The sequence below is a fragment of the Tympanuchus pallidicinctus genome, unplaced genomic scaffold (assembly GCF_026119805.1).
Source record: "Tympanuchus pallidicinctus isolate F22 unplaced genomic scaffold, pur_lepc_1.0 scaffold3, whole genome shotgun sequence".
NCBI lineage: Eukaryota > Metazoa > Chordata > Aves > Galliformes > Phasianidae > Tympanuchus > Tympanuchus pallidicinctus.
In genome coordinates this window covers 73685298-73712425 of record NW_026294747.1, presented here as the reverse complement: position 1 = coordinate 73712425, position 27128 = coordinate 73685298, and the positions used below count along the sequence as shown (strand labels likewise).

General features: G+C 46.8%; 1 protein-coding gene across 3 annotated transcripts in view; it reads left to right on the top strand.

Annotated features, from left to right (window-relative positions):
* JCAD (junctional cadherin 5 associated) overlaps positions 1–27128 on the top strand; it is a 58346-nt gene that overhangs the window by 10253 nt on the left and 20965 nt on the right. The window contains exon 1 of one of the 3 annotated variants that reach the window (XM_052693792.1): positions 18700–18802. The exons of the other annotated variants lie outside the window; for them this stretch is intronic. The gene's annotated coding sequence lies outside the window, so the exon portion shown is untranslated. Of the gene's footprint in view, positions 1–18699; positions 18803–27128 lie in introns of those variants that run through there. 3 annotated transcript variants of the gene reach the window in all.

Below are 27128 nucleotides of genomic sequence, written 5' to 3'. Positions count from 1 at the left end.
GACCAATGTTGTTGCCTGCCCACAGGTAAGGCACCATGCTTTTGAGCACAAACCATTGCACAGCCAAACTCTTCTGAAGCACACAGCCTTTTATTCGGTTTAGGATGCTGTTTCGAGGAGTATTTCTTTCCAGTTGCTTCCAACAATTACTTGGGATCTTTTTCCTTTTGAGTTCACCGAATTGTACCAGCTCACCTCCATACACAAACAGGCATCATGTTACAAGGAGGAATGCAAAGTTAAGCAGGCCTGAGCCTTTGTAGCAGGAATTTGTTTTGGAAGCAAACGAGTCGGAAGGAGAGGAAATGGGCAGCCCACCAAAGGCTTTGGCAGGATTATCCCACACTTACAGCAAATCACAGCAGGGGCAAATCATGGACTGGGGCTTCCCAGAGAGGCAGGGACAGAGCCTACAGCTAAGGGTGGTTCTGGCACAGAACAGGGTCTGGTTCTAACCCTGGATTCCCATCCCTGGTGGTGTTCAAGGCCAGGTTAGATGGGACCCTTGGCAGCCCGATCTGGTGGGTGGAAACCCTACATGCGGCAGCAGGGTGGGACTGCGTGATCTTCAAGGTCCCTTCCAACCTAAGCCATTCTGTGGCTGATTCTGTGATTCTAGCACTGTTGTTTGAAGCGTCATGAAGCTCCCCTCCAGCACAAGTCTCACTAACAAGGTAGCAACAGTGAGCTTTGGTGGAAACCAAAGCATGCAGCTCCCTGTGTCGAGCAGTGGCTGAGGAGGACAGTCCTCCGTGCAGAACCCCATGGAGGCCATGGATAAAAATCCTTTTGAGCTGAAAACTCACTGACTCAATGTGAACCTGATACTGAGCTACTGGCTGAGCCACCTGTTTGGTGCTTGCTCCTCTAGGACTTGTCTGGGAGTTACTTCCATCGAATCCCTTTAAAAATATTTTGATCCTTTCTCTTGAGTTACTTCCATACCTCCTGACTATGCTGGTGCAGCTGTGAAGTTTTCCTAAAAGTGTAAGTTTCCATGTTTTGTGTGCATTATTTACTTAGTGTCAGAGGTGTGTATGAGGCTGCCCAAGTTTCTAAGAAGGTAGGTTTTAATCTCAGGACTAGACCAAATACTGCCAAGACAGCACAGTATGGACATAAATAAAAGATAGTTTGCCTCTGCAAACTGTCAGCAGTTTTCATTCCCTTAAATGCCTTCTCATGGTTGTGCACAGCCATATGTACTGGCATTCCAACCTCAACATCTTCAGAATAAACTGATCAGCATACGAAAGCAAGTAAGAGTAATTTCTTAGCATGACAGCACAAGCTGGTAAAAGCAGAGGGGAAATGGGAAAAGGATGCAGAAGCAACATTGACCAATGTATGCAGCATCACATTTGTGCATACTTCAATGTGAAACACACTCAATATAGAGGGCCTACGGGAAAGCTGGGAAGGAGCTTTTTAGAATGGTGTGTAGCGAGAGGATAAGGGGAAATGGTTTTAAACTGGAAGAGGGTAGATTTAGACTATCAGGAGGAAATTCTTTACTGAGAGGGCAGTGAGACACTGGAACAGGTTGCCCAGCAAGGTTCTAAATGCCCCCTACCTGGAATCATTCAAGGCCAGGCTGGATGGGGCTGTGAGCAACCTGCTCTACAGGGAGGTGTCCCTGCCTATAGCAGAGAGGTTGGAACTAGATGATCTTGAAGGTCTCTTCCAACCCAAACCATTCTATGATTCTATGAACATGTTCACGCTTTGCTGGAGCAGAGAGGTTTTACTTCCTGCAGTAAATTTTTTCTAATTCCTAGATACACCTGACAGAAAGGGACAACACAGACTGAAATGCATTCGGAACCTGCCTGCATTGTAGGTGCTGTTTTTAAATAGAGACCTGGTAACACTTTGGTTCAGCTCCCATACTGTGTGGGATTCCTGTCTGTCAAAGCTCACTGCAGCTATGTCCCCTCTCCAGTGTGGGGTGGGAAAGCAGGGAAAAGCAATGACCTATATCTCCTTTCCATCAGCCACTGCCTGCTCCTGGATGCATACCATGCTGGCTTATGAGCAGTTGGCATGTAAATAACTACACTACCTGGGACTTCTTTGTAAGCTAAAAGTGCTCCATAGCTGTTTCTCTGTTCCTCTTGAGTAGCCTGTAAAATAGGAACGTAAAGAATGCAAATGGGGGTAGACTTGCCCTTAACTAAGTGCATTTCTCTTCTTATCTTCATTGCAGCATGTCACTGGTTCTTCATCCATTAGTGATTTTTTTCTCTGAACAACGTCTCTGATTTCTGTGTCATGAGGGGGAGTATTGTCAGATCTCATTCGCATGATGGGAGATGCAGAAAATCCGTTCTGTATATCATGTGCCCTTGGCTCCCAACACCACAAAGGATTTCTTCAAGCCCTGCTCATTATCTCCTTTTATACTTTAAAAGAAAAGCTAAAATGCTGGTGACAAATGGTCTCGTTTATCACATTTAATTGACTGACTGTTCTTTTAAGCCTCTGAAATACACACTTTGGACCAAAGCGCTGGAAAAAGAACATGCCATTTATCCTGGTCTGCTGCCAGGTCACATTAAAAAATGTTCAGGAGGTGTTTGCTAGACCAGTACATTGAGTGAGCCTGCTCCGGCAGCGTGTCTCCAGCTGCATGATGTGCTGCTCTCTGGAAAGGAGGTTGAGCAACTACACCAGAAGTAATTTTTATCCTTTGCTAACAGCACTAGCAATTTTACTAGATATCTGTGGAAGTGCATCACAAAGTCTGGATTAAAAAGAAGGAAAGTGCAGTTCAGGGCCCACCTCTGCCTCTGGAAACAGTATACAGGTGTGCTTAGAGACCTATCCCTGGAGTGGGTTTACGAGTGTGTTCCCATAAAGTCATTCTGTAGGAAAAGAAAAAACCCAAAATCCTCCATGGGCATAGTGGTGAAGAGTTGATGGTTGGATTAGATTATCTTTGTGGTCTTTTCCAACCTTAATGACTGTATGATTCAATGATACTATGTAAACAGAAATGTAGAGTGCAAGATATCTCCCTTCCCTCTGTTCAGCAGCTTCACACAGACGCAGGCAGGTAGGCAGGCTGAATAAACCAGAGTAGATTAGAGGAGAGATGGATGGAGGGTGAAATAACGTCTTTCACATTAGAGACTGAGCCAAGGGAAAACAAATAACTGTTCTCTGTCTCTGCTGTAGATAAGAGCCACGTGCTAAAATTTCAGTGAGGGTGTGCATTGAGTCTGGCTGGGAGAAAGATTTAAGATGGATTTAGGAATTGTTCCTAATAGTAAGCTCAGTACCACTGAAATGCTTTGCCTCAGGAGGCTGTGGAGGTTCTGCCATCAGGGATTCTGCAGTATGGGTGATCCAGATGTATGCAAGCACAGAGTCAGGCACAGAGTACAGGAATGGGCTGAAGGCAGCTGGGAGGGCCCTTCTGCATGGTGCTTTCACTGCATCAATCTGAACACGCGAGGCTCCTCTTACACAGAACACGACTCTGGTCTGCAAACCTCCACAAGAGGCATCAGACTCGGCTGAGCCCTTCCAGCTGGAAGATGGAAACCTGCTGTCCCCTTTCCCCACCTCACCCCTGCCTGCTGCAAAGGGGAACTTTGGATCTCCCCTGAATTTCTGACACTGGGAGACTCAGCATCGTATCCCAAGTCAGCAGCTGACACAAATCCTGCTGCCCTGATTAGCAGCCCTCCTAATCCCTATGATGTCAGTGGGGCTTTGCACGGCAGGATTTGGCCCACCGCCCTCCTGCGGGAAGCACAAGAGCTTTGCTTTCATTCCCTTTCTTTCTGGCCGTGGGCAGGGAGCAGGGAGCAGGCAAGAGCCTGTGATAGGGGACAGCAGCATTCACTGCCAAGGTGTGGCTGTTCTGTGGAAAACACAACAGAAAGGCTTTTCTGGAGGAATGCAGAGGGATCCCACCGGGCGGCTCATCTTTAACTCTACAGCATTCGTGTATGGGTTTGATTACATGTGAGTGTATAAACACAGATCTGCTGCAGTTGCACTGCTTGCACGCTCCCCACTTGCTCAGGCTCTGGGCTAGCACAAGGCACACGTGCAGCAGGGGAAGAGGAGGCCGAAGGAAGGGAAGCTGCCGTCAGACATTGTGGCTCTCCGCTGACCCCCATTTCTTACACTGATGGAATGCAACCGGCGACTGTTTCTACTATTTAAGGAAAAAGGTTCCTATACAAAATCCTGTGGTTTTGAAGTGATCCTTTTATAGGCATAAAGAGATTTTTCCACGTCCCTCTATTTGATTTCTTTTTTCACTCAGACCTGGCTACTCCAAGAGATGTTTGCAGAATATCATGCACTGAAATTGTTCCTATTCTTGGTGCTGGAGATCAAATACCCCATCAGTTTACCACATAAAGCCACAGGATGCAAACTGCCAACGAACTGAAGTCACTCCAGCCATAGGAGCAGGAGCTGCATTTGGTCTTGTACCCATCCCAAGGGATTTTGAGCTGGGACTGCCTCATCATGGAGCTGAACATGCTGAGCATTCTGCAGCAGGCTCGTCCTAATCACAGCACTCTCTAATGAATTGTTTACGCTTATGTTTCTCAACAGCAGTGCATGTTAATGGCATTTGTAATTTCCTTGATTTGGAATAAGATTAGCTGTGTGTTAGCCTTGAGATAATAACAGGGGTGTTCGGGTGTTTATCCTAAACAGTAATTGGATGCTGCGTGCGGTGTGCGCCTTCAGCAGGGACCTGAATACCTGTCTCTCCTTGCCCAGGGGCGTTCCCTGCTTCTAAAGTGGGAAATGTGGCACCCATGTCTGTTCTGGCCCAGAGCAGGAGGACCCCACATCTTGCACCCCAGGCGCTGGCAGGGCTGGGATTGCAGGGGCTCCTGTGTGACGAGTCACTGAGACGTGGGATGCATCCAGCCCCAGGGCTGCTACTGAGCTGCTTGACCCAGTCAAAATGATGGGATGCAGTAAGTGAAGCACACCTGAGAGTCTCACACACAAAGCCCTGGGACAACTGAGAGCTCCCTGAGCCCCTCTGCAGACACCAGCATCCTCGGGGCTTTCCAGGCACAAGTGCTCAGCTGGGATCTGAAAAGAACATCACATGGTTCAGTGCTTTAGAAGAACCAACGTGATCTTTAATTCATTACTCCAGACTATACAATCATATACCGTGCTGGAGGTAGATTTTCTGAAAAAAAATACTAAACAAGGGATGTACAGAATCTCAGTAGCCTCTCAGTGCCAGATGTCTATTATCACATCACGTACACATGCTATGCAAAGATGCCATTACTAACACTTCCCTCCACTACCACCGAGACATGCCTGGCACCACCAGTTTGTGCTGACGTAAATAACAACCTGTCCTAGCATCCCCCTGACCAGTGCTGGGGAATGGAAAAGACACATGTTCCAGATGGAAACACAGCCAGGGTTTGTTCCCACAGTAGCTTCAATTTATCTAATTTTACCTCAGATAAGATCTGAGTAGGAGGGAGTCTTTCACTAACTGCATCCTATTTGACTGCTTACACACTTGCTTTTTTAATGAAATTATGGGAGTAACAATAGGAACAATGACAAAACTACCGCAAAGCAGCCGAGACTCTCAAAATAAAGTAGAAAAATCAGAGAATCATTTGAGTTCGAAGGGACCTTTAAAGGTCATGCAGTCCAACTCCCCATGCAACCTTCTCCCTGGTTCTCCCTCAACAGATGAGGCACATTCACTCATTCCTGCTTTAAAGTGATATAAATCTCTGACCTCAGCAGAATGAGTCCTGATTCATTCCCACAGTGAATGGATGGAAAGTGCTGAACCTGGATTTGGGGCTATTGGTACAGGCCTTACCCTTCCAGGCTTTGGGTTCCCTCAAATTGAAACCATCATTTAACTGTGTACAAAGCTCCCGTGGAAAACTGTGTGATCCAGATTCACTTTTCTAGCATGAATGGCTAAGGCCAGGCTGAAGATACGCTGACAGAATGGGGATGAACAACCAAGTGATTCCTGCACACAGAGGGACAAATTCATAGTGCTCTCCCAAATTGTGGGTGGTCTATTGTGCATTGCTGTAGTCAATGAGAACATTAAACTCGTACATGCAAATCTAATTTGAAAAACCATTATTTAGACTTAACAATGCAAGTATTGTAACCTCATCATTTCCACATATTGAGCCCCAGCTCCACTCCTCTCAAGTACAGAGAAGTCTCTTCAAAATCCTGCAATTTTATTTGAAAAAAAATGCTGTAGGCGTAAAGTTAACGTGGAAGTACACAGAGCCCTGATGACTGTTTTCATCCACACAGAACACGAGGCCAGTAGATGATTTATTTTTATTGGCACAGCAGTCAGATAAGCTTCCCTTGCAATGAATGAGAGAAGCAGGGGTTGGCCCATGCTGTCAGTCAGGGAATGTGAGGCAGAAGACTAGAAGAGCAGCTTGGTGATGACATGCTGCTTGAGCATGTTCTCAGAGCAGCGCCAGGATCCCACGCTGCTGCTCCTCCCGCTACTTGGAAATAAGAGCAGTGCTCCCAGCCAGTGAAGTCACTGTTTGCCCACTGTTGATTTTGTGGCATGTCACGGGACAGCTACACCACAGCTGGGTAAGAACAAAGCATTGGGGTGAGTGCTGGGTGTGCTCCACCTCCTGCCCTCCCTGGACAGCAGGTCAGTCTGTGAGCATGTCTCATTTGTCATCCGCAAGCACTTCAGAAAGGTTTCTGGAATACAAACCTCACCGTAACAAACCACTTTCCTTTCGCTGTTGTTCCCCTAGTCTCTAAAACACAGTATTTTTAGGATCACTCTTTTGGAACTTTGGAACTAAGCAAACGAACTTTTGATGGACATTCTCACTCTTTCAGGTCATGGCAGATTTATCCAGACCATCTGCTTTCCTTGAAGGAGAACTGATTACCATGTAAGCCACATTTTTACCCGGTTCCTCTGAGATCTCCAGTGGGAAATGAATTTTGGAGGGGATTGAAGGTTGCTAAAATCATAGAATCATAAGTTTGGAAAGACCAACAAGATCTACTCTAGCCATCAATTCATGCTTGTGACTGCTCTGCACCAGGTCATTCAGTGTGACATCTACTTTTTCTTGAACACATCTAGGGATGGCAACTCCAACACCATCCTGGGCAGCCTATTCCAATGCCTCACCACTCTTTCTGAGAATTTTCTCCTATACTGTCCAATATTGGATATTAATCCAACTTGAACCTCCCCTAGAGAAACTTGAACGCATTACCTCTTGTCCTATCAAAACTGCAGCAAGTAAAAAGACTGTGAAGAGCTTACCAAGGGTTTGAGTTTTCTCTTGCCAGCAGCTGTGCACACTCTGTGCTTGCTGCTAGTGGTATTGAAAATCAGGCTTTGGAGGTTAATTTGCTTTTCATGATGAAATCAGGTTGGGAGTGGTAAAGATCTGAGGGCTCCTTCAGTTGGAAAATTGGATCCAGCTTACTTGAATGTGGAATCATGTGGGTGGAGTTAATAAATAGCTCGTGATGGAGGTGGACAAACACTGAAGGAACTGCTCCGTGCAGGTAGAGGCCTGGCTTGCTGCCAGGCCCAGCCCTTGACACTTCCCTATGGCTCCTCCCATCCTCCCCACGGCCAGACCTCAGCTGGCTGAGCAGTTCCTGGTGCTGAGGATGTTCTTAGGTTGACGCATGCCCCAAACCTGTGGGGGCCCCCTCTATCATGACTGAATGAAACTGGTTGCCCCAGGCAGGTAGAAAGGCAGCATGGGCCTTCTTGGTGCAAAATGCACCTGCCATGGCCCCCATGTCTTGTTGCAGTTGAGGGTGGTGTGGTGTCCCCAGGGTGCACTGCCTGCACTGTTGCCCATGAAGTAACCCTACACACAGTCCAAATTAGGGTGTCCTTCTAGAAATGTCTGTGGAAGAGGAAAAAGGTAGATTCTGCAAGGAAACTTTGGTGTATGATAGCTCTGCACACATAAATCTGCTTCAAGAGAGAAGTCCCTGCTCCAGCAGAGTGCCCCCAGCAGTATGCCATGAGTTCTCTTTCCCTGGGCACTCAGCCATGCCACTTTAGGGTCTGCACATATGTACAGCAATCTCAAAGCTTCTTTCCAATGCCTGGGGTTGTTTCTTAGGCAGCCTGCACAGGTGCAGTTGTGTCCATTCATGTAGATATCTCATTCTGGAAAAGGGGTTAGGACACGACAAAAACCGCATGCAGTGCACCAAAAATGCAATTTGTGATTATCATGGCTGTAATCCTGCCTGGCAACCCTTCACTGCTACAGCTGAACAAAAACAGAGCATGGTAAGACAGCGAAATGCCAGCAGTCTGCCACCCGCCCCATCACTCTGCCCTCCACTCCTTTTCCTTTGGATACACCCAGGCACAGAAATACATGCTGGAGGTTATCTTGGGACTCTGGTTACCAGCCACTACCTTGGTTGTCCATCTCCCTCTACTCCAAGATGAGATTATTCCTTTCAACTGCCAGAGGCTGAAAAATGTGGCTTAGATTCTGTACTACAGTTAGATTGTCTGTTCTGTACAGGGGAAACAACGAAAGGTGAAATACCTGTAGGGAAGGATTTGTGAAATTCTGCAGGAAATTGATATTACAGATAATTGTTTCCTGCTGAGAAGGATCTAACAAAACTTTGCAGAAGTTGCCCATGTCAGCAAAATCCACTGCAGTGTACCCAGGCACAAAAGTCTGTCTCTAAAATAAATGTGCTTTGCTATACATTTTTCTCCTGCACCTGAAATCTAATACATTTTCACTGGGAATTCCCAGAAAAGAGACAACATTGTGCAAATGATAAACCTGTGCAATTGTAAATGAGGTGAATTGTAGGGTGCTTTGGCCTCTGGAGCACGAAGGCTTTGATTCTTACTGGCAGCTATTATAACTTTTTGAAAATGTGCAGGGAAATTTTTTTGACTTTCAGAGCAAGTTCTCCTCTGCTAAAAAAGCCTGTATCATCAGAAAGAAACAATTTTGATTCACTTATTTTTGGCTGAGGGTAAAAAAGATGCTTATAAGCAGCTTTGTTTTTTATCTAGTTCACAGTATTTCTAGAATGGGTGCTGTATTTGTCCCTGTTGATGGCACCTCATCAAAGTAAGCCTCTAATAAGAGAACAACAAATGTGACAATTGATGTGATACTTGCTTTTGCTGTTATATACAGTTATGGATCTGCTTGTACTTGTCCAGTGGAATTCAGTTTTATCTGTAAGCCAGGATACCCTTGACAATGTACTCTGAGCTTCACTGTGTTAACAGTGATGGGGAAATGAGCCTTCAGATAATCTCTCCTCCTCACACTTCCACTACACTTGCCAAAGACTCCTGGTTCTTCCTGGATCAAATACTCCTGTCCATTGATCGCAGCACTCTTACTCAGCTGCTACGACAGCTCCAAGATTGAACCTTGAGAATGCGAACCAGATAAAAGAAAACTTCTGCTTACAATCATTACAATCAGAACAAATGCAAGAACACTGTGACTGTTCTATTAATATGCATGCCTTGCCATTCCCAACACTGCAAAACCTGTGTATCTGGCTCTCCAAGAATATTACTACCTGGACCCAACTCATATACATAGTGAAGGATCAAGACATTCCCGAAAGCTCACTTGCCAGCTCTACTGCCCTGCCAGCACCAGATTTGAGTAGGAATGATGGTCCCTTTGAAATACGGATTGCAGTGTGAATGGAGCATGGGGCCCAGCTAGATACATACACATGGGTGACCCATTTTCCTTCCCAGAGTAGCCCTCATCTTCACTCTGCCAAGGTCTTGGTAGGCAGAGGAAACACAAAATCTGATCTTCAAAATCTTTTCAGAAACATGCCACCACTTCGGGCTGTCCAGGCACAAGCACGAGGAGCAAGCAGCAGACTGGAGCAGGAGAAGCTCAGACCTCACATTTTCTTGATATATTTCAGTAATAGCTGTATGAAGAATTAGAGCATTTTTGCAGGACCGAAGGGTGCTGACAGCGTCTGGTTTAACATTATAAACCATGCTTGTCATCTCATTTACTAGCTATCAGTTCAGCTCATCTGCTGAATTGTTACAGCCACTCCCTGACATCATCAGGAGCGTATGTGTTAGATCGATTATGCCTTTTACAGTCCAACATGGATTTAGGTAAACTGCTTTAGCTGAAGGGCTAAATGAGAAAAACAGCCTATGCTTGTAGAGGCCTACCTGAGATGTATATCTGAAATGTGCAAGTGTCTGTTACACGGGCCATAACTGTTTTATCAGATGGGAGGAGAAACCTTGCAAAACTTAATGATCCCACAGCAAAGAACATGAACAAGGCTGAGGTGCCTGCCAGATCATCCAAAAAGTTACTCTGGCTGCAGGCCGGGGTGCTGCCATCCCAGGTAATGAGTTCCCAGCACAAGCACCTCAGCTCTTTGCTTCTCCAAAGAGTTTCCTGAAAGACTTTTTCAGGAGCAGAATCAATGAACTGTAGCCAAATAGCAGCTACACTCCTCTCTCTTGCTCCTAGTCAATCACTGAGGTTCAATAACTGGGTTTCTGTTCCAACTGGAGTTTTTTCTTAAGGAAAGACACACATGGAACGACATATCCTATAATGCTGTAGAAGAGTTTGTTAATGGAAGCATTTTATACTGTTAGAAATGACTTTAAGCTATATCTATCCAGCATGATTGACAAGACATGGTACAAATAGCTCTTAGCCAGGCACTTCATGTCCCATCCAGTTTCCATGCACACAGGCCAGTAGCAGACTCATTCTTGCTGCTTACTTCGGCATCATGAAACCAAACCTTGTTCCATACTCACCATACTCTCCAGCTGGAGACAGCCCACAGCATCAGCAAGCAGCATCACCCTCATGGTGCATGTATCAATGGGGAAGGATAGCACTGGCCATAACTTGAGCAAGTACAATCTGACCCCAGTGCCTAGGGCACATTCCCAGGGCACCTGAGAGACTCTGGGATTGACCACCTCACCTGGGGTCCTGGCAGAGAGGCAGGAGGTAGGCTCTGGTGGCTGGACCCATCTAAGGTACAGGAGTCCAGGTTTCTAAAGAAGCTCTGTGAAGGGGTATACAGAAGGGAGAACCCAAGTCCTTAGGCAGCTGTGAATTGCTGTCTTGGATTTAGGCACCTAAGTGCTTTTTTGGACCTCATCCCAAACACTTCATTTAGTGAGCATTGCATTAGTTTTAACAACAGCCCAGACAGAGCATAAGCAGCAACACAAATACTTCAAGCTGCTCTTTTACAGCATCCTAGGATGCAAACAGATGATCACTGCAGAAACAGCTGTACTGGGTTATGGTGTCATTGCCCCAGGCTGTTTCCTTCATCACTCCTACATGGAAACACCCTTCAGCAGAGATTTCCTCACTGGCCTTACTGCAATACCATCAGCCCAGGGCACTCCGGAGAACTGCCATTGCCTTGTCTTGAAAAGGATGAGTAGCTCCCACCACCCATCCCTCTGGCCTGGTCTAGGAGGAAGATGGCTCCTGGCAGGCAATGGACAGCATTGTAGAGTAGTGTTTCTGCAGTGATGGCTTGCCTCTTTCCATAGAGTCACCACTTGTGAGGAATTGATGTCAGCAACTCATTCTTGAACCTCCCTTCTGATGTGTGTCAAGTGGCTACGTTGTTTGTGATGCTACTCATGAGCACAGAGTTCAAGTTAAATAGAAGAGAGGCTCGTCTGGTAAAGACTGGAAATAAACAACAAAGCCTGCCTTTTTCTCTTCAGGCAAGTGTACACTGACTTTGGAGGACATATGGTCACAGGTGCACGCTGCCTGCTGGGCACAACAAAAGACAGAGATGAAGGAAGAAGACTCATTTCTATTTCAATTTTCTCCTTGGAGTGGATGCAATTCAGCTCCCCGATGTTGTCTGCCCTGCTCCAAGTTGCACATGCATGGGAGTGCTTAATCTCATTTCAGGCAGGAGTTCACTCAGAGGCTGACTGGCTGCTTTTGTCTCAGAGCTTCCGGAGGGACAAACAGCCTAAAACAGCCTAAAACAGCCTGTACAAAGGATCTCCTAGGTTCAGATCTTTGCAATACTTTTAGGTGAAGTGAGATCTCATGAGGTCCCCCTTGTCTGGGCAGGGGGACATGGGATTCCCAGAGTGAAGACCTGTCTGTGGGGATGACTGGGATTGGGAAATCCAGTGATGGGATTAAAGAGCGCGTGGTACAAACACATCACATCACACAGCCTGCCTCTTGATGCGTGTGGGACACTGTACTGCACTGCAGTGCCCCCAAACATGGGGAATGAAACTTCAGCCAGGGAAAGAAAGGATGTGATAAATTAGGGCTCTGTGGTGGTTGTTTCTGATCCAAAGCAGAGAAAGTACAGCATAAGTATAGGTTTGATTTTCACTGATGAGCCTGAAAGCCCTCTGGTGATTCAAGTGGGCTGTGTGTGCAGAGGAGGCAGCCTTGGACTTAAACAGCCTAGTAAAATGCATATGGATGCCTTCTGATTAATCTGAACAAGGTCTTGCTTAATAAAAGCTTTTTATTATTTTGGTCCTTGGTTCCATTTTCCTTCAGGTTTTGGAGAGAAGGAGGGAAATTGGAGAATTCAGCTTAACCAGAGAAGCATTTTGGTGCGAGTCTGGGAGTTCTTCAACTTCCAAGCAAGTCTTATTTGTAATATCAATATCAGCTGCCACAGAACTACTTAAGAAATTGATAGTCTTCAACAACTCTCAGGCTAAACTACCCCCTACACACCTGAAGACCTTATGTTCCGTTGTTGGTGCTGTGGCCCTGTTTCAGCAATTTAACATGTTACTGAGCAAAATCATCTTTTCATAATGTTTCTCAGATAACTCTTGGCACATGCACTTTCTCAAAGAAGTATCTCCTTTCCAGTCCCTCCAGAAGCACTGGAAGTGAAGACTAGTTAGGAAAAGGGATGACAGCAGTATTGTGTTAAGTATGACTCCTGCTGCAAAATAATATGAGAGGGAATAAGAGTTAAATTCAGGACCAAAATATACATGTGCAAGTTTATTGCTGTGGGTCTAAAGCTCCCACTCATTTCTCCGAACCTGTTCACCAGTGGGTGTGAGGGGGAAGGAAAGCAGCTTGGCAAGCACGTTGTTGTGCCACAGAGATGCTTTTCGCAGCTTGAGGGTTTTTTTTTTTGGACCCACACTTGAGGCAGAGGTGCACCCATACTCCCCTCACAGATAACAGCATGCTCCTAGGGTGATTTCACAGCTTGAAGTCACGCACTTTGAAAAGATTTTTCTGTTAAGAATGGATTTAAGCTATAATCTTTTGACCCTTCCCGGCACATCAGAGCGACACGTCCTTGCCCTGATAACAGATCTCTGCCGTACCCCGCCTGTTCCATCATGGTGAGCTGTGTGGGGTGGGAGTGCTGCCCTGGCCTCCCTCCAGAGCCTGGGGATCTGCACAATCTCCAGTGTCAAGATGTGTTTGGATATGGAAAGCCGCTCCGTCCTGGTGTATATCAGCCAGATAACTGGAGCATCCCCCCCAGGAGACACTCCCTGTGCGCTGTGTCCCAGCATCCGTCCCTCCACGAGCTGTCTGGCCTCCTTTCAACCCCGGGTGATGCTCCCACCTTTAAGAGGCTGTTCTGTGGGAGATAAGCATAGCTCTTCTGATTCAAAAACTGCATGCCATTCTCACATTTTTTTCTGTAACAGAAGTGTAATTTCAGCTTTTTGGGTGAGGTTTTGTGTGGGAACGTCCTGGCATGAAGGGGTCTTGCAAACTCTTGTTGAACTCTGAGTACTCCCACTGCAGACAGCCCTGCCTCCTGCTCCTGCCCCTGCCACAGAACTCAACATCTACAGAAAAGCAAAGGAGAAAGCAGCCCATTACAGGTAGTTTTCTGCCCTCGACATCTCCCAAAATGAGCTCATGTCAATCCGTGGCAAGAAGGCGGTATTTCCAGAAGAAAGACTCTGCCTTTGAAATAGATGATTTTAAAATTTAATACTGCCACAGCTACGGGCTGAAATTGGTCAGAAAAAGTTAAATAGCTGCTATTTAAACCCTTATGGAACTAATAGGAACCGTGCTACAAAAATCATAAAAAGAGCTTTTTTACTGTACCCTGTATGTGGATTTGTATTAAAATGCACCATTTCAGTGCTACTCCTCTACTCCCCAGTGTGAACCCACGGTCCTTGGGGACAGGCATGCTGCAGAGTGCAACCCCTCCAGACTCATTTCTTGGTACTGCTGCAACTATGGGTTCTGTTGCTGCCTGTACACATTTTTTAAATTTGTTCCTTATGAATCTCAGGCCTTTAGTTGAATCTTGCAGCAGTGACTGACTATATACAGCAGAAATAAGTAAGAATCCCTCTACTGCCTTTCCTGTTTCTATATTACTTTGCATACTTTCTCTGTTCATCTCTTCCATCAGGTACCCCACTATTTTAACCTCTGTTCTCCCAGATAAAGAGCTGCTCAGCAAACACACAATGTGTTTGCAAGCTAAATTATTTATGTTGCTAAGAATATGTCTGCAGCTGTTCTGATGATGAAGTTGCTTTTTTCAAAGTAGCTTTGTAACTAGCTTCATGAAAAGCAAAGAATCCTCAGCAGATACCTGTAGCCAACCTGAATTTCTGCTCAGCCTTCACTGTAATGTCAAAAGGTCACTGTCTGACTTCCCCACTGTAAATCTGGGGTCACACTGGAAATCAGGCAGGACCTCACGGGCTGCCGAGTGTTGGCTGTGAGCTGTGAATTTTGGTGTTGGGTCGCTCAACACTGAAGTGGGCATTTAACAGACACCATCAAGATCTTGTGATTATACATGAGCTCCAACCAGAGTCCACTCTTCTTTTACTTTCTTTGAAGCATGCTTTCATCAGACTATTCCACAGCGATGTCAGTGGGATCACAGCCCTTGCTAACCATTGACTACAGAAATAAAACCTCACCTATGCTCAAAGAAACACTGCTTCCTAGCTGCATACATCTCAAATGCCCATTCTCAGCCATGACCCCACCTGACAGTGTCTGAGAGACTTTGCTCTCTCATGAGTAAACAGTCAGGTCAGTGGCAGAAATGACAATGTGGCCATCACAGTCCTTGGCCTTCACACCGGTGGACATCAGCCAAACTGCTGTAATGTCTCTATGAGAACATCTGTGTACCCATGTACTTAATGCACCAAATCCATCTTCTTTCCATTGAGCTAAAGCAAACATCAGCCTTCTGTAGAGTAGTAAGCATGCACATTTTAAACCAGGAAGTACAGGACAGATCCAGCACCAATATACTTCACTACTTCACAATTTCCCTTCTACCTTCCCTTGCTTTAGGAGTGACTTGTCCAGCCCCACATCCAGCACCTTTCTGGGAGGCCTGCTGGAGCTCCCAACCCTTCCTGAGAGCTTTCTGGCTGAACGACTGTACAAATATTTTGGTCAGGAAACTCTTCTGAAAAATTAGGCCTAGCTGTTCTGTTTCTCATCTGTGTGACGTGGGTAATTGCTGCTGGAGCTTCCCACCTCTCCTGGGTGTTATGATGAGAAATTCATTAATATTCACTGAGCACCCCCAGCCAAGTCCTTGAATGAAAGAGTTGCAAGGATTATTTTAACAATACTTAGCACTTCAAACGTTTTAGAAACACTAGCTAGTTTTCCAAAATGTAAAACAGCTAAAACTTACAGGGTAATTTGTGTGCCACACCTCTTAACCTCTTTGTCAGCCTTCACAATGGCGTTTTCTTACACAGTATGTGTGTACAATACCTCCACATTAATTACTGTTTTAGCTTTTTATCCATTTTTCCTCCATTCATCACATGTTCAGGTGTCACACTTCAAGATTTGAGGTATTTCCATGGTCAGTGAATCCATACATCTACACGAAAATACTGGATTCTGTCAGTGCACAGAACCACTGTTCTCTGGCACCATCCATAGCAGTGCACCAGTGACTGCCTCAGACATATCTCCGAAGAACTGAGTGTCAAAGGCCAGCAACTACCTGAGTTCCACAGCTGCAGCAGACATCAAAGCCTGACTGAGGCAAAGCCACTTCTCTCCCTTCACCACCTCTCTGGATCAGAGCTGATTGTGAGACCTCACTGCTGTCCCCAGGCTCTATTTGCTTGGCAATGAATTACTTCAGCCTCTGGTCCAACAGCTCATGCAGACACCAACAACTGTGTATTAAGTAATCCTTGCAGAGAGGTCATCACCCAATATTGTGAACTATTTCCCTCTATTCCATACGAATTCATGCTTATTCCATCCACTCCTTTGGGATGTGTAGGAAGTGGGAAAGTAGTTAAGGAGCAGAATTCCCAAATACCAGGTCAAAATACAGGTAAAGCAGCAGGGGGAAAAAAGAAAATTAAAACATCTCCTCTCCATGGTAACGTTCAATGTTTCCCTTGATGAAGCTATAAAATATCTGAAGCCCCTGTTCCAAACTGAAGAGAAGTGCCAATTTTATAAGCAGGTGACTATTGGCAGGAGGGGTATTGTGACATGTTTTCTTGCTTCTCAAGTAACAGCTGCTTTGTTTATGAATATCATCTGTTCTAAAAAAGTTAAACACATTGTGGCTGTAATATGCCATATAGGACAGGCAAGAGGAATCAGAAGAGTTTCAATAGCACATCTGTGGCTAGTTAATTATAGTAAACTTCAGGTATGTGATGATTTCAGCGTATGTTCCTAAATACAACCCCAGCAACTGGATCTAAAACAAAGCTGTTACAGTATTTCAGAGAATAACTATTCCTATGCAGTTAAAATCACACACAAAAAAATCACACCTGCACTGAGCAGAGCAGGACTTCCCATTCACTCAGCACACAGCAGTGGCCACCATCAGTGCTGGGGCTGAAGAACTGGCTGGTGGGCAGCATATGTATGTTCTTCCTCTCCCCCTCCCTAAGCATTAATTCATCTGCATTTCCCCCACCTGACCTGCCTCTCCCATACTTGTGAGTTCCTGTTTTCCATTATTTCCCTCTATAACAACCACTAGCCCTGACTTGCAGGTGTTGTTTGTGACTTCTGAAGGGCTGAGCCTTGGTGCTTCCAGCAGGCAACAGTTTCTATTCTGCAGACCCTGTTTGTAGGCCTCTAATGCAGCCACGTTTGTGTATGCCACACCAAAAGTAGTACCTCCTATTTATTTCCATGGAAACTTCAAAAGATACAAGAGGCACAGTAACACTATATATAGAGCAAATTCTCAGCTATAAAACACTACTTTTCAGTGCAGACTACACCATTGCTATGCATTCCTACCGGCGATGAACAAGAGCCTGCATGTCATCCTGGTAAACATCTGCACCAGTTGAGGTGACCACTGTTTCACAGCTGCTATAACAGTCTCACTGTTCAAGAAAACGTTGCCCATGTAGTCCAGTTTTCTTCAGCCTGAACAGACGGAAATCAGAAGGTGCCAAATTTGGACTATATAGTGAGTGTGGTAGGACGGTCCAGCCATGATCAGCTATGTTCTCCACAGTCTTCAAACTGGTATGGAGCCTGGCCTTCTAGTATTGCAAGAGAAAGGTTGTCTTCTCTTGCCTGACTGCAAGTTCAAGCTTTCAGCTTAGTCGGAGTTGCAATGTAGCAGTCAGAACTGGTGGTTTGTCTGGGTTTCAGGAAATCCAGAAGGATCATCCCACACATATAAGCACTGTGATGGCCTAGGGTAGAAATCAACTAAGAGATGTTGAGCAGTTGGCAGGCCCAAGCATTTGCTGAGGTAAATGATTCACAAACATACCCTTCTTAGAAGGTCATTAAGCTAAAATAGGTTTCCAAATCAGTCACCTGTTTCTTGAGGCTGAATCAATGATGGGAGCCAGAGAGGTAGGGGATGTTTCAAAAGCGGATTTCACAGTGTGAACCCTGGAAAGGATGAGGCCTGGGCCCACACCAGCCTATGCTGGCAGAGGCAGTGGCTGTGGAGGACGTGCTCCAGTTCCTCTTCCTCCTCAATGGAGGTCTTCCTTGTGAGGGGAAAGTTTATATTCTCTTATCAGCTGGGCTGTGTGCTCAGGCCTTGGTGCGGGGGTGCCCGTGGAGGGTCCTGGCAGAGCTCCTGTGTCAGGCCCTAAGGTGTCACCTTCCAGAAAGACACAACGCCAAGGGCCGTGTCTCTGACGGCTCACGGCCCAGAAGGAGGCCTGTGGCGGCAGGCGGTGGTGACCGAAGCCGCCCAGGCCTGCCGGGCCCCGCTGCGTTCGGCCGGCACCGCCTCGTGCCCGTCTCCCTGCCGGAGCTGGATGTCAAACCCAGCGATGCGGTGTTTTCAGAGCCGGATTAAACGCGGATCGGCGGATGCGGGATGAGCCCACAAGAAGGCAGTGGGGGCTGACGCCTGGAGCTGGCTGTGGGCACAGCAGCGCTCCTCCCGACCTGGAGAAACGGGACTTGGGAGAAGCGCCGATCTGTCCCGAAGCAACCGGGCAGAGGGGGAACGATGTGCGGCAGCTCCCCGGCGTGCGCCGCGCGAAATGCGGCGGGCACAGCGGGGGAGCGAGAAAACAAGCCAAAATAATAGCCGAAAAAATAAAGGACACGAGTTCGCGCCCCTCGGCTCCGCCGCCTCCCGCGGACCTGCCCCAGCGGCCCCAGCGCCAGCGGCCGGGAGAGCCCCGGCAACCGCCCGCGGCCGCCCCGCCCCGCCCCGCCCCGCCCCGCTCCGCCCCGCGCGGTTCGCGGGCGCCACAGGCTGGGCGCCTCCCGGCTGCCGCGGCCGCTGAGCGCGGCGGCCCCGCCGCCCCGAGGGTCCCGCGGCGGCCGGCGAAGCGGTGAGTGGCGGCGGGCGGCTGCGGGGGCTCGCGGCGGGCGGGTTCGGGGCCGGGAAGCGCGTTGGGGGGAAGCGTCCCGCCGGCGCCGGGCGTCCCTCTCCCGCCGTTCTCTTCTGGACTCTCCCGCCGCCCTGCACCTGCCCCCGCTGCTCCCGTCTCTCGCCGCGGGACGGGGCGGCCTGAGGAGCGAGGTCCCGCTCCCCCGTTCTCGGCGGGAGCCCCGGATCCTGGGGCGCCCCAGTGCCGGGATCTGTGGGCGCCCGCGGCTCAGCGGGGCTGTGGGTGGCCTCGGGGTACCCTGCTCTGCTGCTCGGCACCGGCGGGGGTCGGGCGGCGGGATGTGGCGTGGGGGTCGGAGGCATCGCCCGCTCCTGGGGTCTGTGCTCCTTGCGATGCCTGCTCGGCAGTCGGAGCTCTGGGGATTTGTTCCCCTTCTCGTCGCCGTTTCAAACCATTGACTGTTGCAAAGGGGGTGAAAAAAAGCGGTTATGTAGGGAGGAGATGTGTACCGTTATGTCATTTCATAATTGGCCCAGAATTACAGAATACGACCTCGATCTGCCCCTGGATCTGTGCCAACGGGCACTCGCATCTATTAAAGTTTTGTTGTGGGTTTTTTTTTTTTTTTTTTTTTTTTTTTTGTGTGTGTGTGTGTGTGTGTGTGAGTGTGAAGAACTGAAAATAATAGCTTTTTGTGGTGTGACCCCTACATGCCAAGATCCTGCATCCCATGTCTGCCAGTGGAGATGTGATGTAACCGTGCCGAGCGGTCGGTTTGATCCGCAAAGCCGGGATGTCACATCTCAGCCGGTGATGTGAGAGCACGATGGGAGCGGTGTGCTGCCGAGCAGCATCCTGCTGCGCTGCTCCACGGGATCTGCAGCCTCTTCGTTTTGTTGCTTGAAAAGTTCTGATTCTGTCTGGCAAAACTACTGCTGTCTGCGGGTAACAGACACGTGGAAAATAGCAGCCTTCAAGCTGCGGATGATCAGATGGATGACAGAGAAGGGCTGTGCTGTTTGGAGATGCAGCCACCATGGGAGCCTCAGTTTGTGCTTCCAATTCCTAATCACAGAGGCCGGACCTGCCCTACCCTGTTATGTTCTTACAGTTGTACCACACACCAAGATTACACTTGGAGGAAATCCTGCTGTCCTGCCAGCTGTGCATGGCTGGCAGCAGGAGTCGGGAGGGACCGGGGCAGGCACTGCCTGGGGTGCAGAATTGGGCAGATCCATTCCCCACAGCAGGATGCTCACTCTCACCGCTGGGCACAGTGTGTTTCCAAATGCCACAACTGTCGTTTCAAAGGGTGGGCCCTGCTCTACATGCTCCCAATTCTATGGTGATATTCAGGATCTCTTCTCATTCATGTGACATGTATTCCTCAACTCTTGGCCAACATTGATCTGTTGGAGCCTGCCCGGCCGCGTGTGTCAAGTGGCATATTACAGTGGTATATTGTTCTTTGGATGCATCGTTTCACTGGCCTCCTATGACCTAAAAAGCACACAGAAATAAACAAGGGCATATTGTTCAGCAAAAAGGAGGCAGAAAATTCTTCTGCCTTAGGCGTCTGGTTAGGGAAAGATTACTTTTAAGTGTTCTTCCTGATTGCCAGAGAAATGACATGGTGCACGTGGATTTGGATTTTGCCAAGCAGACTTTGTTTGGAAAATGATGTGTTTCTGAACTTCTCGGACACCTTGGAACTAGTTACAAGTGCAGCAAAGTCTTGCCCAAATCTTCTAATTAATTTGGCTGGAGGCCATCCTAATTAACCTTGAGGGAGTTCAGGGGTGGAAGAGCTTGCTCTGAAACAATTGTTCTCCTGTAATTTGCTTTTCACAATGTGTTGACCCAACCGAGAGCTGCATCCATGAAATCCTTTGGGTCTCTTGCAAAAGCCATTATACCCGTTTATTTATTTTTTAACAGATGTTGTTTTCCAGCGCCCGAGTGGAAAGGGTTATCTCACTTTCTGCAACCTTGCTATTGTGCTTTGTTCCAACAGCCAGGGGACTGGGGCTGGCCGGGGAAGCTTACTCACCGGTTCCAGCTGCAGAGGAAGGAGCTGGTCAGCCTTCCAGCAGTCTTGATGCCATTGTTAAGGTCTCCATGTGAACTGACGGCATCTTTTCACATCTATGTAGTGATAACCAGCCGTTCCTTTGGCACTGTGGTGCTGCAGAGAACAAACATTAGCAGCAGCCTCTTTGTTGGCTGAGCATATTGCAGTTGGCCGTGACTTGGGCCATCTCAAATGGTGGGGCAAGAGAAGGGTGTTTGGAATTTGAGCTAGTCTAACAACGTTGGAGATGGAGTTCTGCTTTTTGAAAGCAGAAAGTGCAAGGTGAAGGGGGAAAATTTAACATCCATTTCTGAGCTTTTAGGATAGTTCTTCTTCAGTGCTGTTTGTTAGTCCTTGGGGCTCCTTGGTGCCTTTCCCCCATTTGTGCATACCCTGCCACTGCAGGGAAGGTGAGCGCGAGCTTCTTTGCTGTCTGTTTTTTTCTGCACTAATGCTTGCAAACACCACTTTGGCATTTATTTTCTAATAGTGCAAGGGGTCGAGGGGAAATCCTGCTGAGACTCCAAGGCAGGACACACAGATGCAGGAGGGAAAGATCAAAGACATATATAATACAGGAAGAAGCAGAGGGTCAATCCAGAGGAGAGGGCACTCGATTACACATACAAGGGTAATATAAAAGGGATAACAACGCAGGAGAGGGTGGTAGTGTCTGAAAATGGATAAACAAACTGATGCATTTATTTACCCCACAGACATAGCCCTTATCTCTTTGAAAGAGGAGAAGGCCGTTCCTGGCTTGGAGCGCTCTGCTCCCAACCACGTCTGGAGTGGGGGAAATTGTTTGTTTGGGGATCTCCTCTATGAGCCCTGGCTGATGGGCTGGCCCATCCTGCTGTGATGAGTGGGATGTGATGTGCGTGATCCTTTTGATCACAGATCCCAGGCTCTAAAGGTCACGTCACTGTCACCTCAAAGATATTTGGCTGTGTGATGGATCCTTTACTAAAATTTAATCTTTAAAATATTTAATATTGTTATGGAGACCCTTCTGTTTGTGTTTTGTACAAATGAGAGCCTTCCTTTAAAACAAAACAAACAGTAAACAAAAAACAAACACAAAATTCCTGCTGTCCTAGTGTGAGAGTAGCTCACTAACGCTTTGCCCATCGGTATTTGAGGTGAGATGATTAGCCCTTAGCATTGTGATTCTTAGATGTGAACAACAAATGGGATGTCATGTGCTTTGTTCCGCCAGAGCCCTGATGGATCATTCTGTACAGAAGTGTCATAACAGCAGGGAAACATTTGTCTGAGTTCTGAAAAACAGCATCTTCTATAGTTCTTTTTGGGGAGGGAAAGAGTTGGCTAACTATGTTTTGTTTAATAAATGTACTATTTCGTTCTCCTCTTGTGACAAACAAAAGCTGTCATTTGAGGAAATGCACCATATGCTGCCAATTGGTCTAAGAACTCGTTATATCTGTGGGACAGAATAACTGCGAGTGCTCTTTAACAATTGCTCCTTTGCTGAGAAGAACCTGGACTGGTGACAGAGCAGCAAGTTAGTGCACTGACAGCAGTGGAAGCAAGCTGTTGGCGTTTCGAGAAGCCGCCTGGATGAGCAGAGGTGTCTGTGCCTGTATGGATATTTCCTCTCTCTGTTTATGTGCTTGTTTCTCCTTGGATGCTTATGAGCTTCAGCCAATGAATGCTGGGTTGGGCTACAGCAAATTTAAAAATCAACACTATTTCAGTACAAACTCCTGACTGTGCATCACTATGAGAATACTCAAACACCCACATTACTTTAGCAAAAAATAAATCTCGTTCGGTACCATTTTTCCTTGGCAGATCTGACAAAGCGAGCCCTGAGCTATGCTCATCTCACAGCACAGGGCTTCTGAGCCCAGCAGTCAGCACTCCCTCCCTGTCCTCCTGCAACCAAGGAGGCTTCTGCTGCTCTCCCTCTTGCCCCCTTGGGTTTGCTGATGCATCTGTGCCAGCGAGCTAAAAGACAGGAGTAAGTACTTGCTCACTGTTAGATAAACTTTCTTTAATGCTCACTCCTCTCCTCCTCCCTGCTTCCTAATTTTATTGGAGACATGTTGGGTCATTCATTTGTTCATTCATGGGTTCATCTGGCACAGTTCCTTGGTGATTTCAGTCAGGACTTCTTGCTGAAGGAATGCAGAGAGGATGTGAGCTGTAATTTTCCCTGTCTGAGTATCTGCATTTAGATGAAAAAAATGTTCACCCTGCTGCCCACAAGTAATGAGGGTGAAAAATAAAATTCACAGTTTTCTTCATCATTTCTATGAGATGAATGAAACATGCCACCCTGGGAAGAGATGTGAAGCCAACAACATAACATTGAATTATCTGCCAGCAATAGTTTGGCACATCTTCATGTGTAGCCTGCAGGGATGATGATGCATTTAGCACCAGTGGACTGGAAGCCCTCAGTATGGTGTTGGCTGTAGTGGGAACTGTCTTGGAGCTTTGTCTGGGGCAGCATGGCATGTTGTGATGGAGCACTTCTTTAACTTTTTACAGTTGCATTGAAGGAGAAATTTGCATTAGTTCAGACGGGGTGATTATAAATAAGACTGGAGATCTTCTGCAGAAGGCTTTTGGTTTTCTTTGAAATGCATTATTTCCAATGAGAAAGCCAAACTGCTATACAACTCCGTGTATGTGACATGTGTTGTGCTGGAGAGTTGTTCCTGACCCTACTTCTTGTGCAGCTGGCCACTGTGTAGAGGACTTGGCCTCCCAAAGAGCTGGTGGTCCTCAGTTGCATACAGCTGTTTGGGAGGTAAGGTGGTATTGGTCCTGCAGGTGAACAAAGCCATGGAGCCAGGCCCATAAAAGAGAATGGAGGCCAACAAACTACAGCTGGGGAATCAACTGGGAAATGAGTGATATTTGAACTCCAGTCAAATGTTCAGAAATTACAGATGTGGGCATTTTAACAAAGCAGTACCTTTCGGGCTGAGGGGAGGTGGAGTAATGTCAAACTGTTCAGTTTCTATCCAAAATCTCTTTCCATGTTAGGATCTGCTTAATTTGTACTGTTCCTAATAGATGTTCATTTAGCTCTTTCTTTAAAAGCTGTGTCAGTGGAGATTTGTAGCTTCCCAGGGAAGACAGAGTCTTCCCAGGGTAGGCAGAGTTTACCAGTCGTCATGGTTAGATAGCTGATCCTAATGTCTAACCTCAGTCTCCCCTGCTGCCTGCTAAGCTTTCACATAAGATTTCCAAATCTGGAAGGAGCAGAACAAGATTACCACTGCCTTCAAGCAGCCTGATACATTTGAAATTCATTATCATGTCTCCTTCTCTCACCTCCTCCCTCTTCCTTCAGCTGAACAAGCCCACTTCTTGTAGCCTTTTCTCATGGGGTCACACTCCAGTGACCTTTTATCATTCCTGTGAGCAAATGGCAGGGAGCAGCATCTGGCTGGAATCAGGTTCAATGCTGGACGCAGGGCTGCAGCACGAGATGCTCCTCTTGGTCTTTCTCCAGATACACTTGTCCCCAGGTGCCAAGTCCTGTGCTGCTCCTGATGCCTTACCTCTCTGCGGCTCTTCTCCTGAGACTCTCTTGCTCTCTTACCATTCCATTTTGGACTTTTCTGTCTTTCTTCATCAGTGTGGTGCTTTGCGTCTGCCCATATGGAATCTCAGTCATTCACTTCATGTTGCTTTTCTAATTCATTATTATTTTATTCTAATTTAATCCCTGAAAATGCTCACAGCACTCCCCACAGATTTGTAATTGTAATCTTTATTCTGATTTACAAGTCATTAATGGAAATACTGAATAGAGCAAGACTCCAGGCGGAGCCGGTATCTGTCTTTTCAGGTTGACGTGGAATTTACTAACTCTTCCTTCCGTACAGATCTGGAACATTTGTATACCCACCTACAGTAAATTATACCTAAATAACATTCACCTTGTTTGCATATAAGACTGTCACATGCATGCATCAAAAGCTTTCCTTGTTCCAGTGTGCTACTTCTACTGTTTTTTCCCCCATAGTCACTACAGCGCCAACTCCATCAAAGAAGAAAATTAAATTGATTAGACTTTATTTGTTCTTGACGAGTCTACATTTTCTGTTTTCTCATGGCTTTATCACGTGGGAGTGGACGCAGCTGCAGTGCAGGAGCTGGAAGTGGCATTGCCCCTCTGGGTCGCACGCTCACTCCCTCTCCCATGTGCTCCATGATAATCAACACCTGCAAGAAGGATTTACAAGTAGATATGCTGATGTGTCTGAATTGATATCAAAGGCGGGCTGTTTGGTCTATGATTTCTCTATTCTGTCTCCTTCTCCATTTTGTTTGAAGTTAGATAGGATGTTTGCCCTTTGCCCATCCTCTGAGAAATTCTCAGAGATGTTTGTGAATGGCTTGGAGGCTGCTCTGGTGAATTCCCTGCTCTCTCCTCACTCCTGGTATACACTTAATCGGGCCCTGCTGTGGAGAATGCATCCAACCTACATTAATTTTCTGTAATCTCTTTTGTCTGTGTCCTGGGCTAGCTTTGCATTAACTATCTCATAATTGACTGCAGTGAATGCTGCTGTTGTAAACTCTTCAAATACATGAATTTCATCTTTAGCACGTGAATGTGTTTATCATTAACTGGCCGTGGAGGCTGTTGGGCAATGTCTGTGGGTCTGAGCAGAGGGCAGGGGCATAGCATGCTCTGCTCTGCCCCATATACCCCATCTGACTTCAGTGTCTCCAGGAGGACAAAATGATCAAGGTGAAAGCCCAGCTGAGTGTGTGTTTTTGATAAGCTGTCTTGTATGCACACATGCAAAACCAGTGAAAAAACAGGAGGGATTACCATGGCCAAAGACTTGCATCTCCTGGGATGCTGCTCAAGGTTATATTTAGACTGAGCTAGCAGTCCCATCTAGTATTATAACTTGTGCTCCAGGAACCTGTTCTTTGTCGCTGTAGTCTGTCAGGCTTTTATCACTCAATCTGAGACTTTCAGGTTGTGTCTCTCTCTGGCTAAATTTATTCTCATATCATCAGCCAAACTAATTCAACCATTTCCAAGAAAAACTAGGGGGAGGAGGAAGGGCAGAAGGAATGTTGTTTAACCCACATTAAACAGGAGAAAGAAAAAAACCCTTCCAGCTGTTTGATTGAGAGCTGCAGTGCCATCACATTCAGGAACAGGATCTTTGGTTATGAGACTTGGAGATGTTTGTATGTGTTCTCAGCAGGTGCATCTCTGATTCTAGTCACTCAATTTTCCCAAGATTTTGTCTTCACATTCATCAGCATCTCATAGCCCCAGCTGCAGGGACAGTGCTGGTGCTCTCATTGTTCCTATAGATGTGTAAGCAGAGTGTGACTGTGTAGCCCATGTTTTCTGCAGGCAAACTGCTCCTCAGTTTTTCAAGGAACTGAGAAATGAAGGCACCAGAGTGCAAAGAGGTGAGAAGTTAACGGCACAAGGAAAGTGGGGGCAGATTGGACAAAAGGGTTGCGGCTGGGTTAGGTGGGCAGAGGAACAGAGATGAGTAAGAGAGAAATTACTGCAGCCAACCTCTTAGGTCATCTCGTTTGTGGAATTGTTTAGTCTGGAGAACATGTGGCTTAGGGAGACCTTGTCGCTCTGCTTATGACTGCTTGAATAGAAGTTGTATTGAGTTGGAGGTCAGCCTCTGTGCCAGGAGAGATTCAAGTTGGATATTTGGAAAAATTTCTTCTCAGAAAGAGTGGTAAGACATTAGAACAGCTTTCTAGGGAGATAGTGGAGTCATCATTCCTGAAAGTGATCAAGAAACATGTGGATGTGCCACTGAGGGACATGGTTTAGTAGACATGATGGAGATGGACTACATGACCTTGGAGGTCTTTTACAATCTTACTCGTTCTATGTTTCTATGTCTTTGTGGGGTCCTTGCACCTGGCTTCCCACGTGTGGTGTGGCATGCAGAGCACTGGGCTCTTCAGCAGTATCTTGCTCAGTTTTAATGCTATGCTTTCAAAAAGTTTGGGTGCAGATACTTCACACTGGGTGCCTAGAACAGAGAGGGTGGTTTTCACTTAAATCTGTCTATGTAAATACTTCTATGTGGCACTCTCTGACATAAAACAAGAATAATGTCACCACACTGCAGAAATGAGGGAAGATAAGCTAGTTTAATTGTGACCCATCTAGATAACACAGTTTATAATTCGAATGCCTTTTGGTAACTCCATCTTCAGAGTAGCATCTGGATAATGGCTGTAGATAAGCCATGAAGATAACATCACTTCTGC